This window comes from Penaeus vannamei, chromosome 43 (assembly GCF_042767895.1).
Source record: "Penaeus vannamei isolate JL-2024 chromosome 43, ASM4276789v1, whole genome shotgun sequence".
Classification (NCBI taxonomy): Eukaryota; Metazoa; Arthropoda; class Malacostraca; order Decapoda; family Penaeidae; genus Penaeus; species Penaeus vannamei.
Genome location: NC_091591.1, coordinates 6,068,523 through 6,081,022, shown reverse-complemented (window position 1 = coordinate 6,081,022; position 12,500 = coordinate 6,068,523). Strand labels below are relative to the sequence as shown.

The 12,500-nt window shown below is 49.2% G+C and overlaps 1 protein-coding gene across 7 annotated transcripts in view; it reads left to right on the top strand.

Moving 5' to 3' along the window:
- The window catches only part of LOC113828803 (uncharacterized), a 220,647-nt gene that overhangs the window by 83,087 nt on the left and 125,060 nt on the right, over nt 1-12,500 (top strand). Inside the window, exon 2 of one of the 7 annotated variants that reach the window (XM_070118894.1) lies at nt 957-1,025. The exons of the other annotated variants lie outside the window; for them this stretch is intronic. The gene's annotated coding sequence lies outside the window, so the exon portion shown is untranslated. The remainder of the gene's footprint in view (nt 1-956; nt 1,026-12,500) is intronic. 7 annotated transcript variants of the gene reach the window in all.

Sequence of the window (12,500 nt, the reverse complement as noted above, 5' to 3'; positions counted from 1 at the left end):
TTCGCGGGTATTCAATTATTTGGCTTTTGGTTTGGGTTTTATGGATGGGGTTTGGACGTGTGGCCTTGGCCTTGGGTAAGATGTTCGTTTATATGTTTATGTGTGTATGTATATATATATATATATATATATATATATATATATATATATATATATGTATATATATGTATATGTATATATATATATATAAATATAAATATATATGTATATGTATTTATATATGTATATGTATTTATATATGTCTATGTATATATATATGTATATGTATATATATGTATATGTATATGTATATATATGTATATATATATATATATATATATATATATATATATATATATATATGTATATGTATATGTATATGTATATATATATGTATATGTATATATATGTATATGTATATATATGTATATGTATATGTATATGTATATATGTATATATATGTATATGTATATGTATATGTATATGTATATGTATATGTATATGTATATATATATGTATATATATGTATATGTATATATATGTATATGTATATATATGTATATGTGTATATATATATGTATATGTATATATGTATATATATATGTAAATATATATGTATATATATGTATATGTGTGTGTTTGTGTGTACATATATATACACACACACACACATATATATATAGATTGATGAATATATAAGTAGATAAATAAGTTATATATATATATATATATATATATATATATATATATATATATATTTATATATATATACACACATGTATACGCATATTGTTTTTAAGCGTATACCGGTATGTCCAAATATTTTCCTTCTTCCTTTTATGAGGGGAGGATATTTATAACCAATCTCTCATCACTGCCCCTCGCCCCCCCCCCCATCAAAAAAAAAAAAAATCCCTACTCTTTCTTTTCCAAACCAATTTAGCATCGCAATTAACGACCTTTTCCCTTCGTTCCAGGTAAGGGTCGTACACACCTGACGTGGTAGTGGAGCGCAGCCGGCCATTGGCAGCTGGAGTTCGCAGGTGGTGAGTAATCCTTTGAGAGCTGGTGAATGAATGGGTGAATGAATTGGTGAATGAATTGGTGAATGAATTGGTGGGAGTTGTCTGTTTAGGGACTTTGGAGGATAGAGAATAGATGGTTGGGTGCTAGGGAATAGATAGATACGTGGGGTTGCGTGGAATAACAAGTGTATCAGGAAGAGATATATATGTGCATGATTATATATGCATATATTCATTCATGTTTACATATACACATGTTTACATATATGCATGTTTACATATATGTTTACATACATGCATGCATACATACATGCATATATACATACATACATACATACATACTGACGTACAGACAAGCATACCAACAAACAAACATACATACATACATACATACAAAAAAGCATAAATACATACATCAAACATAGAAACATACAAACATCCATACATACATATATACATACGAAACATACAAATTTGAATACATACATAGGGCCTACACATATAAACACATATACACCCACACCTCCATGCAAACACACACACACACACACACACACACACACACACACACACACACACACACACACACACACACACACACACACACACACACACACACACACACACACACACACACACTCACACTCACACACACACATTTTAGAGAAATTGCCTCAATGGTACATGAATTGAACCTTTGCAATGTTCTTGTCTCGGGAGTCCACTTAGAGGATGCGGTTCTTGGGCAAAGAGACGGGAGGGAGGGGAGGGAGGGGAGGGAGGGAGGGAAGGGAGAGGAGGGAGGGAGGGGAGAGAGGAGAGGAGAGGAGGGAGGGAGGGAGGGAAGGGAGAGGAGGGAGAGGAGATGAGAGGAGGGAGGGAGGGAGGGAGGGGAGAGGAGGGAGGAGGGGAGAGGAGGGAGGGAGGGGAGAGGAGGGAGGGAGGGAGGGAGGGAGGGAGGGAGGGGAGAGGAGGGAGGGAGGGAGGGAGGGAGGGAGGGAGGGAGGGAGGGAGGAGGAGGGAGGGAGAGGGGGGGGGAGGGAGGGAGGGAGGGAGGGAGAGAAGGAGGGAGGGAGGAGAGGAGGGGAGGGAGGGAGAGGAGAGGAGGGGAAGGAGGGAGGGAGGAGAGAGGGAGGGGAGGGGAGAGGAGGGAGGGAGGGAGGGAGGGAGGAAGAGGAGGGAGGGAGGGAGGGAGGGAGGGAGGGGAGAGGAGGGAGGGAGGGAGGGGAGGGGAGAGGAGGGAGGGGAGAGGAGGGAGGGAGGGAGGGAGGGAGGGAGGGAGGGAGGGAGGGAGAGGAGGGAGGGAGGGAGGGAGGGAGGGAGGGAGGGAGGGAGGGAGGGAGGGAGGGAGGGAGGGAGGGAGGGGAGGGAGGGGAGGGAGGGGAGAGGAAGAAGGGAGGGAGGAGAGGAGGGGAGAGGAAGAAGGGAGGGAGGGAGGGAGGGGAGAGGAGGGAGGGAGGGGAGAGGAAGAAGGGAGGGAGGGAGGGGAGAGGAGGGAGGGAGGAGGGGAGAGGAGGGAGGGAGGAAGGGAGATATGGAGGGAGGGAGGGAGGGAGGAGGGAGGGGAGAGGAGGGAGGGGAGTAGGGAAAGAAGGATGGAAGGAGGGAAACGGGGAAAATAGAGAAAGAAGAGAGGAGAGAGGATAGAGGAAGGGAGGGAGGGACAGAGAGAAAGGAGGGAAGGAGAGAGGGGGCGGGATCATGAGCCCCTCCCCCCACCCACCCATGAGCCTCCAAGCCCATGGGTGGTGGATTATGGGTTTGTGGGCGTTTCTGTGGGCGTGCGGGCCAGGGCGGGGGGTGGGGGGTGGAGGTGAGGAGGTGGGGGGGGGGTCACGTGCATCGGCTGTGTGTCTGTAGCAAGCATTCGCCTCTCTCTGTCTGTCTGTCTGTTTGTGTCTGTCTGCCTCACTCTCTCTGTCTTTCTGTCTGTCTCTGTCTATCTCTCTGTCTCTGTCTCTGTCTCTGTCTCTGTCTGTCTCTGTCTCTGTCTCTGTCTCTGTCTCTGTCTCTGTCTCTGTCTCTGTCTCTGTCTCTGTTTCTGTCTCTGTCTCTGTCTCTGTCTCTGTCTCTGTCTCTGTCTCTGTCTCTGTCTCTGTCTCTGTCTCTGTCTCTGTCTCTGTCTCTGTCTCTGTCTCTGTCTCTGTCTCTGTCTCTGTCTCTGTCTCTGTCTCTGTCTCTGTCTCTGTCTCTGTCTCTGTCTCTGTCTCTGTCTCTCTCTCTGTTTCTCTCTCTCTGTTTCTCTCTCTCTCTCTCTCTCTCTCTGTACGCTTTTTAAGATCATATGTTTGGCAACAACAAGAGCAGCTGGAGGCAGGTGTGCAATCTGGGATCTTGGAGCAGGCAGTCTCCATCCCTCCCTCCCTCCCTCCCTCCCTCCTCTCTTCCTACCCCGCTCTCTCTCTTATATTTCCTCCCTTCCTTCAACCCCTTCTCTTTTTCCCTCCCTTCCTTCCACCTCTTCTCTCCTCCCCTCCATCCCTCCGCTCTTTCTTCCTTTTATACTCCCCCCTTCTCTCCCTGTTCCTCTCTCTCTCTCTCATTCTGTGGCCTGAAGTGAGTGAAAAGCTGACCACTCGAGGGAGGGAGGGAGGGAAGGAAGGAGAAAGGGAGGGACGGTGGGAAGGAGGGAGGAGGAGAGGGAGGGAAGAAGGGAAGGAGGGAGGTAGGGAAGGTGGAAGGGAGGGAAGGAGGGACGGTGGGAGTGAGGGAAGGTAGAAGGGAGGGAGGGAGAGGGAAGGAGGAAGGGTAGGGGGAAGAGGATGGGAGGGAGGGAGAGGAGGGATAGCTTGTCACCGGGAAACAATGGGGAGGGATTGGAGGGAGTGAGGGAGAGGATGAGTTGGGGGGAGGAGGGGGTAGGAGGGGGTGGGACGGGTGGGACAAGAAGTGATATAGGAAAGGGGAGTGAGGGGAGGAGAGGAGGAGGGGAGTAAGGGAGTAGGGGAGGAGGGGGTGGAGGGGGGAGGAGTAAGGTAAGAAGGGGTTGGGATTAGGTAAGGAACACTAGGGGAAGAAATGGGGGCTGCAGAGAAAGAATTGTATAAGGAAGAGGGGGAGGAAGAGGGAGAAGTAGGAAAAAGAGAAGAGAATGAAAAAGAAAAGGAATGAAAAAGAGAAGCACAAAGAATGAAAAAGAAAAGAAAGAGAATAAAAAGAAAAGAAAAAACAAAGAATGAAAAAAAGGTAAAATGAAAAAGAGAAGAGATTAAAAACGAGAAGAGAATGAAAAATAAAAGAAAGAGAATATAAAAGAACAGAGAACGAACAAGAAAAGAACAGAGAACGAAAAAGAAAAGAAAGAAAATGAAAAAGAAAAGAAAGAAAAAGAAAAGAACAGAGAACGAAAAAAAGAAAAGAAAGAGAATGAGAAAGAAGACAATAAAAAAAAGGTCGAAGCAGAACGCAAGAGTGGAAGGCCGTGCTCGTGAGTTGCCATACATATATACATGCGACGAGAAAACAATACACGACCCTCTGTCACAAGAGAGATGGTGGGGGGGGGGTACAGGGGGTTGATGTGGGGTGTGTGGATAGCAAGGAGGAGGAGGTGGAGGTGGAGGTGGAGGTGGAGGTGGAGGTGGAGGTGGAGGAAGAGGTGGAGGTGGAGGAGGAGGTGGAGGTGGAGGTGGAGGTGGGAGGTGGAGGTGGAGGTGGAGGAGGTGGAGGTGGTGGAGGAGGAGGAGGTGGAGGAGGAGGAGGTTGAGGAGGAGGAGGAGGTGGAGGAAGATGAAGATGAAGATGAAGATGAGATGGAGAGGGGGGTAGGGGGTGGGGGCACTGGCACTGGGGGTTGATGTGAGGCGTGTGGAAAGGAAGGAGGAGGAGGTGGAGTAGGAGGAGGAGATGGAGGAAGATGAAGATGAAGATGAGATGGTGGGGGTGGGGTGGGGGGAGTACAGGGGGTTGATGTGGAGCATGTGGATAGGAAGGAGGAGGTGGAGGTGACGGTGGAGAAGGAGGAGAAGGAGGTGGAGGTGGAAGAAGAGGAAGAGGAAGAGGAAGAGGAGGATGAAGATGGGGGCGAGGGAGAAAGAGGACGACAAAGAGGGACAGAAGAAAACGAAAGGAGAGAAAGGGGCATTGGAGAGAAAGGACAAGTTGGGTTAGGTTAAGTTAGTTGGTTCGTCGGGTAGCTTAGGTTAGTTTACCTTTGCTTAACTTGTCTTATGTGATGTTGTTTGATTATGTTCCGTTATGTTATATTATGTAAATTATGTAATGTTAAGCTTATATAGGTTATTGATTGTTTAACTAGAAGAATTGTTAGAATTAAGTGCAGTAGGATGAGGAAAGAGCGAGAGAAGTAGATGAAAAGAGAGAAGGAGAGAGAGAGAGAGAGAGAGAGAGAGAGAGAGAGAGAGAGAGAGAGAGAGAGAGAGAGAGAGAGAGAGAGAGAGAGAGAGAGAGAGAGAGAGAGAGAGAGCGTGACTGAATGAATTATGAGGAAAGAGAGGACAGGGGAAAGGGAAGGAGTAAGTCCCGGAGAGGAGAAAGTTATAAGACAGGAGGCGACGCCGCAAGAAGCGAAGGGAGGGAAGGGGGAGGGAGGGAAGGGGAGGGAGGGAGGGAAGGAAAGACAGACGGTGGGGAGGAGGGAGGGAGGGAGGGAGGGAAGTGCGGGAAGGGAAGGAAGGAGGGAAGGAGGGTTGGAGCAGCCATCAAGATAGTAGTAAGCGCTTTATTGTCTCGACGAGAGCCCCGGGGAAGAGGTGACGTGCAGCTGGGGGCGTGCAGGGCGTCGCACAAGGGCCGCGTAGTGTTGACTCTTATGCTGAGCAGTGCGGCGGGAGGAGCGTGTGTCCGCATCTGATCGAGTAGCGTTGTTTTGATTTTCATTTTGCTGTTGCTGGCTTATAAAGTGTGTGTCCGGAGTGTTGCGAAAGCCCCGGCCGGCCCCGAAGCCTCTGGTCCCCGGCGGAGGCTGCCCGAGCGACGCAGGCGAGGCGAGCGTCGCGGCCGGCGTGCAGGGCCTCTTGGGCTCCGTTCAAGGTGCAGCTCGAGTGGAAGGGACGCCATGGAGGAGCGCCGCGCGGACGCCGATTTCGAGGAAGCTGGTCGCATCTCGCAGCGCCTTGGGAACAGATCAGCCGTCGGCGCCATGCCCCGCGCGGGCGGCGCTCGCTAAGCGCGTCATGGCCCGTCGCACGCCCGCCCTGCACGCGCCCTGCCGACAGTCCTCCCAGCACGAGCCCTGCCAACAGTCATTCCAGCACGAGCCCTGCCAACAGCCGCAGCAACGCGCGCCCTTCCAACAGGCCCAGCACGAGCCCAGCCAACAAGCCCCCCGGCACACGCCCTTCCTGCAGTCCTGCCAACACCAGACCTCGCCCTCCATGCTCCTGAAGCAGGAGAGCGACGCCGCCCCGCTGGCTCTGCGGGGGTTGGCGGGGACGGAGGGCGCGGGCGGCGCGGCGGGCTGGGAGGGCGACGAAGCGGGCGCCGGCGGTGGTCGAGCGGCCGACGGCTCGCGCTCGAGAGGGACGCCCGACAGGTGGGCGGAAGGGAGGCCGAGGAGGATGGGTCGGTGGGCGGCGGGCGGCGCTGCGGGCGAGGGCGAGGGCTGGAGGAGGAGGAGCTGCCTCAGGGACGCCGAGATGTGGCTGAAGGGCGCCGTGGACGAGGCGGCGTGGTGGATGGCGGAGGCGGGCGCGCAGGAGGCGGACGAGTGGCCGGCGGGGGCGGCGAGGGAGGCGGCGAGGGCGCCGGAGAGGTGGCCCTTCGGCGGCGCCAGGGAGGCCGACGGCTGGGAAGGCGCCGGCGGGGGGCGCCTCGACCGCTGGCGAGACACGTCGTTCGCCCTGCAGGAGAGCAACCTTTGGGGCGTCATGACAGCGCCCACGCTCGCCCCGCGCCGCCCGCACGCCCTCAAGAGGAAGCTCGGAGGGCCACGCGCCTTGAGGAACCCCGGCCACGCCCTCAGGAGGAGGCTGGGCTGCGTGCTGCTGCCGCCGCTGGCCACGCAGTCGTGGCTCCCGGCGGGCGCGCTCGAGGACCTGCTCGACCACGGGTGAGTGTGCGGGCACGTTTGCGCGTGTGCGCGCGGGAGGGACAGATGTTCGGAAGATTAGGTGTTGATTAGCTTGTAGGCCTTTTAGGAGGGCAAGGCATTTAATGTGTAAATCAACCAGTGCGTACTCATACATACATTAAATAACTATACCAACACATGCGAAATATCATGTGTAAAAGTAACATTGTTCAGAATCTAGGAAATATATTGCGCAAAGAAAAAAGAAAAAAAATCTTAAACATGTAGCGGTCACTTTTCCGCGGTTCATTCTTCATCTTTTTTTTTTGCGTTCGTCTTTTGTTTTGTCTCTTTCTGACATGTGCCCTTCATCGTCTTCTCTCGTAAAAAACAAAACAAATAGATAAGAAGAAATGACAATAGTAGCCTATAATGAGATGAGAAATGATAATCACAATAAAATATAAAAATTAAAAAGAGATTGAATTAAGAATTAAGAATTTTCCGAAAAGTTTGTACCGGCGCCCAGGTAACGCGGGAAAAAAACAAAATTTAAATGGCTGGCTGGACACAAGTGGCAAAGGCAGTTAAGAAAAGGGGGGGAAAATATGAAAAATTACAGAAATGGAAAGAAAATGGAGAAGAGTGTATACATGTGGCAAAAGTTATTAATTAATGTTTGAGAAGAGTAATGAAAAGAAGGAAAGAGAAAGATGATATTAAAGAATGAAAGCAAAGAAAAGAAAAGAAAAGAAAAGAAAAAGACCAAAGAAAAAGTAGATAGATCACAGAGACATATCCACAAAGAAAAAGGAGAGGAAGGGGAAAGAGAAGGGGAAGCTGAAGGAGAAGAGGAAAAGGAAGAAGAGGGGGAAAGAGGAAGAGGAAGAAGAGGTTGAAAGGGGAAGAGGAATAGGAAGAGGAAGAAGAGGGGGAAAGGGGAAGAGGAATTTGAAGAGTAAGGGGAAGAGGAAGAAGAAGAGAAAGAGGAAAAGCGAAGAGCGAGAAGGAAAGGAAGAGCGAGAACGCGAGGAAAGATTTTTTTTCAAGAAAGCAGAAACAACCGACTACCAAAAGCATTTTAAAAAGATATTCAAAAAGAGTGAAAAAAGGCTCTTAAGAGGTGTTGCTTTTCTTCAAGCAGCGAGCAAGCACGGTACAAAAGCCAGAGGAAAACAAGGCAAATACAGGAGCTAGGTTCGTGGAGGGAGAAGAGAGAGAGGGAATAAAAAGGAAGAAAAGATTATAATTTTGACTTTATTTGTAAATGAAGAAGTAAAGAAATAAGAACACAATTGGATGTAATATGAATACGGAATCTAAATGAATTTGATGATGTATAAGAAGGAAAGTTAAAGTATAACAAGACGAAATATGAAGACAAAAGACACGGGCAAAAGGCAGAAACAAAAATCGTCGACACAAACGAGAAACAGACACACACACACACACACACACACACACACACACACACACACACACACACACACACACACACACACACATACACACACACACACACACACACACACACACACACACACCCCCCCACCTACCCAACATACACAAACCCCCCACTCACACCCCCACCCACCCAACACCCCCCACACACACACGTACAGACACAGACACAGACAGACACAGACAGACATTCGTTGCAAAAGAGACGGTCGCGCGCAGTGGGGCGTCTGGGCCTCCTCAGCGGAACGGGCCGGCGAGACACTGACAAGCCACCATATCCACACTTCCTTCCTTCTTTCTTTTCCTTCGTTCCTTGCTTCCTTCCTTCTCTCGTTGTGTCTTTTCTTCTTTATTTCTTTTCCTTCTTTCGTTGCGTCTTTTCTTCTTTGTTTCTTTTCCTTCTTTCATTGCGTTTTTTCCCTTCTTTCTTTTGTTGCGTTTTTCTTCTTTCTTTCGTCGCGTCTTTTTTCTTTCTATCGTTGCTTTTTTTCTTTTTCCTTTTCCGTCTTTCGTTGCGTTTTTTCTTCTTTCTTTTCCGTCTTTTCTTCTTTCTTTCGTTGCGTCTTTTTTTTCTTTTGTTTTGTCTTTTATTCTTTACTTCTTTCTTTACTCCATTCCTTCCTTATTTCCTTCCCTCCTTTATTCCTTCCTTCGTTCCTTCCTTCCTCCCCTTTTTTCTGCTCTTCTTCCTTTTCTTCTACGTTTCTTTCTTCTTCTTCTTCCTCCTTTTTATCCTTCTCTCTCTCTCCTTATCTCTTCTTCTCCTTCCTCCTCCTCCTCCTCCTCCTCCCTCCTCCTCCTCCTCCTCCTCCTCCTCCTCCTCTCTATCCCTCTCTCCTTATCTCTTCTCCTTCCTGCTCCTCTTCCTCCTCCTCCTTATCCCTCTCTCCTTATATCTTCTTTCCCTTCCTCCTCCTCGTGCTTCTTCTTTTTTCTTCTTCTTCTTCTCCTTCTCCTCCTCTTCCTCCTCCTTATCCCTCTATCCTTATCTCTTCTTCTCCTTCCTCCTCCTCCTCCTCCTCCTCCTTCGCACCGTCTTTCGTTCCGCATCCTCCAGGTTCTCAGACGAGGCTTGAGTCGGTGTTGAATTATTGAATAAACGGAAGGAGGAGAGGAGAGGAGAGGGAGAGAGAGAGGAAGGGGGAGGGGAGTGGGGGAGAGGGGGAGAGAGAGAGGGGGAGTGGGAGAGGAGGGTGGAGGGAGAGAAAAGATGAAGTGAGAGAGAGAGAGAGAGAGAGAGAGAGAGAGAGAGAGAGAGAGAGAGAGAGAGAGAGAGAGAGAGAGAGAGAGAGAGAGAGAGAGAGAGAGAGGGGAAGGAGGGAGGGAGGGAGAAGGGGAAGGAGGGTGGGAGGGACGGAAGGAAAGGAAAGAGATGGAAAGAGATAACGAATGGAGCAGGGAATAGAAAAGAAAGAAACGAAAGTAGAAAGGGCGTTAAAAGACAGAAAGAGAAAAAGAAACAAAGAAACAAAGAAAGAAAAAACGAACAACACAGAAGAAAAACAAATGAAATGAAGAAAAACGAAGGAGGGAATGGAGAAAAAAATAACTAATAAACGAAGAGAGTAAATAAGCTAATCAAAGAATGAAGAAGATTGAAATTAGGAGAAAAAAAAACAAGCAAAAAACTGTCACGTGTCGTCTGACCTTGTCTCTCGGATTCGCGCCCAGGTCACAGCCGGGGTCGCGATGAGAGCCCCCACTTCCTTATCTTCTTGACCTGGCTTTAAAACTCGATCCTTCCTTCATTCATTTATTTTGAGCCGCTTCACAATAACCGGCTGTGGGCGAAGGAAACCCGGGGGGGATTTCTTTACACCGGGGGAGGGGGAGGGGTGCGTGAGAGGAAGAGGAGAGGAGGGACGAAGGAAGAAGAGGAGGGGGAGGGGGAGTGGGAGAATGAGAGGGGGAGGGAGAATGAGAATAAGGAGAAGGAGTGGAAGTGGGAGAAGGAGAGGGAGAGGGGGAGGGAGAATGAGAATGAGAATAAGGAGAGGGAGTGGAAGTGGGAGAAGGAGAGGGAGAGAGAGAGAATGAGAATGAGAATGAGAATGAGAATAAATACATATATATATATATATATATATATATATATAGAGAGAGAGAGAGAGAGAAAGAGAGAGAGAGAGAGAGAAAGGTTATTTATAACTTCTTAGCACAGGTGTGACCTCGGGTGATTTGAATATTTGACAAAACAGAGTGGATGAGAATGCAAGAGAGACGTCTCTCTCTCTCTCTCTCTCTCTCTCTCTCTCTCTCTCTCTCTCTCTCTCTCTCTCTCTCTCTCTCTCTCTCTCTCTCTCTCTCTCTCTCTCTCTCTCTCTCTCCAGACAAGCCTATTGGAATTATAATATTTTTTAGGCTATAGTTTGGGGACTCGATGTTTTGACACCGCGATGGCAGGGGGCGAGTGGCTAAGTGACAAGTGACAAAGTGGCAGAGTGGCAAAGTAGAAGAGAGGTATGGAAGAAGAAAGGTGAAGTGGCTAAGTGGTAAAGTAGAAGAAAGATAGGGAGGCAAAAAGATGAAGTGGCTAAGTGGCAAAGTGGCAGACTGGCAGAGTGGCAAAGTAGAAGAGAGGCATGGAAGCAGAAAGGTGAAGTGGCTAAGTGTAAAGTGGCTGAGTTGCAGAGCGTTTACACGACAGAAGCAGAGCAGAAGAAAAGCAGGGAGACAGAAAGACAAAGTGGAAGAGACGACTAGTAGAAGGAAGGCAGAGTGGCAGAGTGGGCTGATAGAAGAAAAGCAGGGAGACAGAGTGGCACAGTGGCAGAATGGGCTAGTAGAAGATAGGTAGAGATGCAGAATGGCAGAGTGGGCTAATAGAAGAAGGGCAGGGAGGCAGAGTTGCAAAGTGGGCTAATCGAAGAAAGCCAGAGTGACAGAGTGGGCTAATCGAAGAAAGGCAGACTGGCAGAGTGTGCTAATAGAAGAAAGGCAGAGTGGACTAATCGAAGAAAGACAGGGAGGCAAAGTGGGCTAATAGAAGAAAGACAATATGGCAGAGTGGGCTAATCGAAGAAAGGCAAAGTGGCAAAGTGGGCTAATAGAAGAAAGACAATATGGCAGAGTGGGCTAATAGAAGAAAGGCAAAGTGGGCTGATCGAAGAAAGGCAGGGAGGCAAAGTGGGCTAATAGAAGAAAGAGTGGCAAAGTGGGCTAATAGAAGAAAGGCAAAGTGGGCTAATAGAAGAAAGAGTGGCAAAGTGGGCTAATAGAAGAAAGGCAAAGTGGGCTAATAGAAGAAAGAGTGGCAAAGTGGGCTAATCGAACTGAGGCAGAGCGGCAAAGTGGGCTAATAGAAGAAAGAGTGACAAAGTGGGCTAATAGAAGAAGGGCAAAGTGGGCTAATAGAAGAAAGGCAAAGTGGGCTAATCGAACTAAGGCAAAGTGGCAGAGTGGGCTAATAGAAGAAAGTGGCAGAGTGGGCGAGCGGCGGCACTTGCGGAAGGGAGCAATGTCAAGGCTCGAGATGTTCCGCATTGCGTGCTGATCCTCCTCTGGCCGGCGCGCTTACTCCTGTCTCTCTCGTTCTCTCTCTTTCTTTCTTTCGTTCTTTCTCTTTTTCTTTCTCTCTGTCTTTGTCTTTGTCTCTCGCTCTCTCTGTCTGTCTCTGTCTCTGTCTCTGTCTGTCTGTGTCTCTGTGTCTCTGTGTCTCTGTGTCTCTGTGTCTCTGTGTCTCTGTCTCTCTGTCTCTCTCTCTACCTTTTTTTTTCTCCTTGTTCCCCATCTCCCATATTCTCTCATTCCCTCCCACAGTCTGCATTTCCCTACCCCGCCCCCTTCTTGCATCCCTCTGCTTTCCTCTCCTCCTCTTTCTCTCCCTTTCACCTTCCTTCTCCCCCTTCCCCCTTCTCCTCCCCCTTCCCTCTTCTCCCTCTTTCTCCCTTCCCCCCTCTCTCTCCCACCCCCTCCCTCTTTCTTTCTCCCCCTTCATGCATCACCCACCTCTTCCCCTCCTCCCCCCTCCCCTCTTCCCCCTGCCCTCTCCCCCCCCTCCCCCTTCCCCCTGCCTCCCTCCCTCCCCCCCACCGTCCAAAAAGCAAGACATGTGACATTACCCA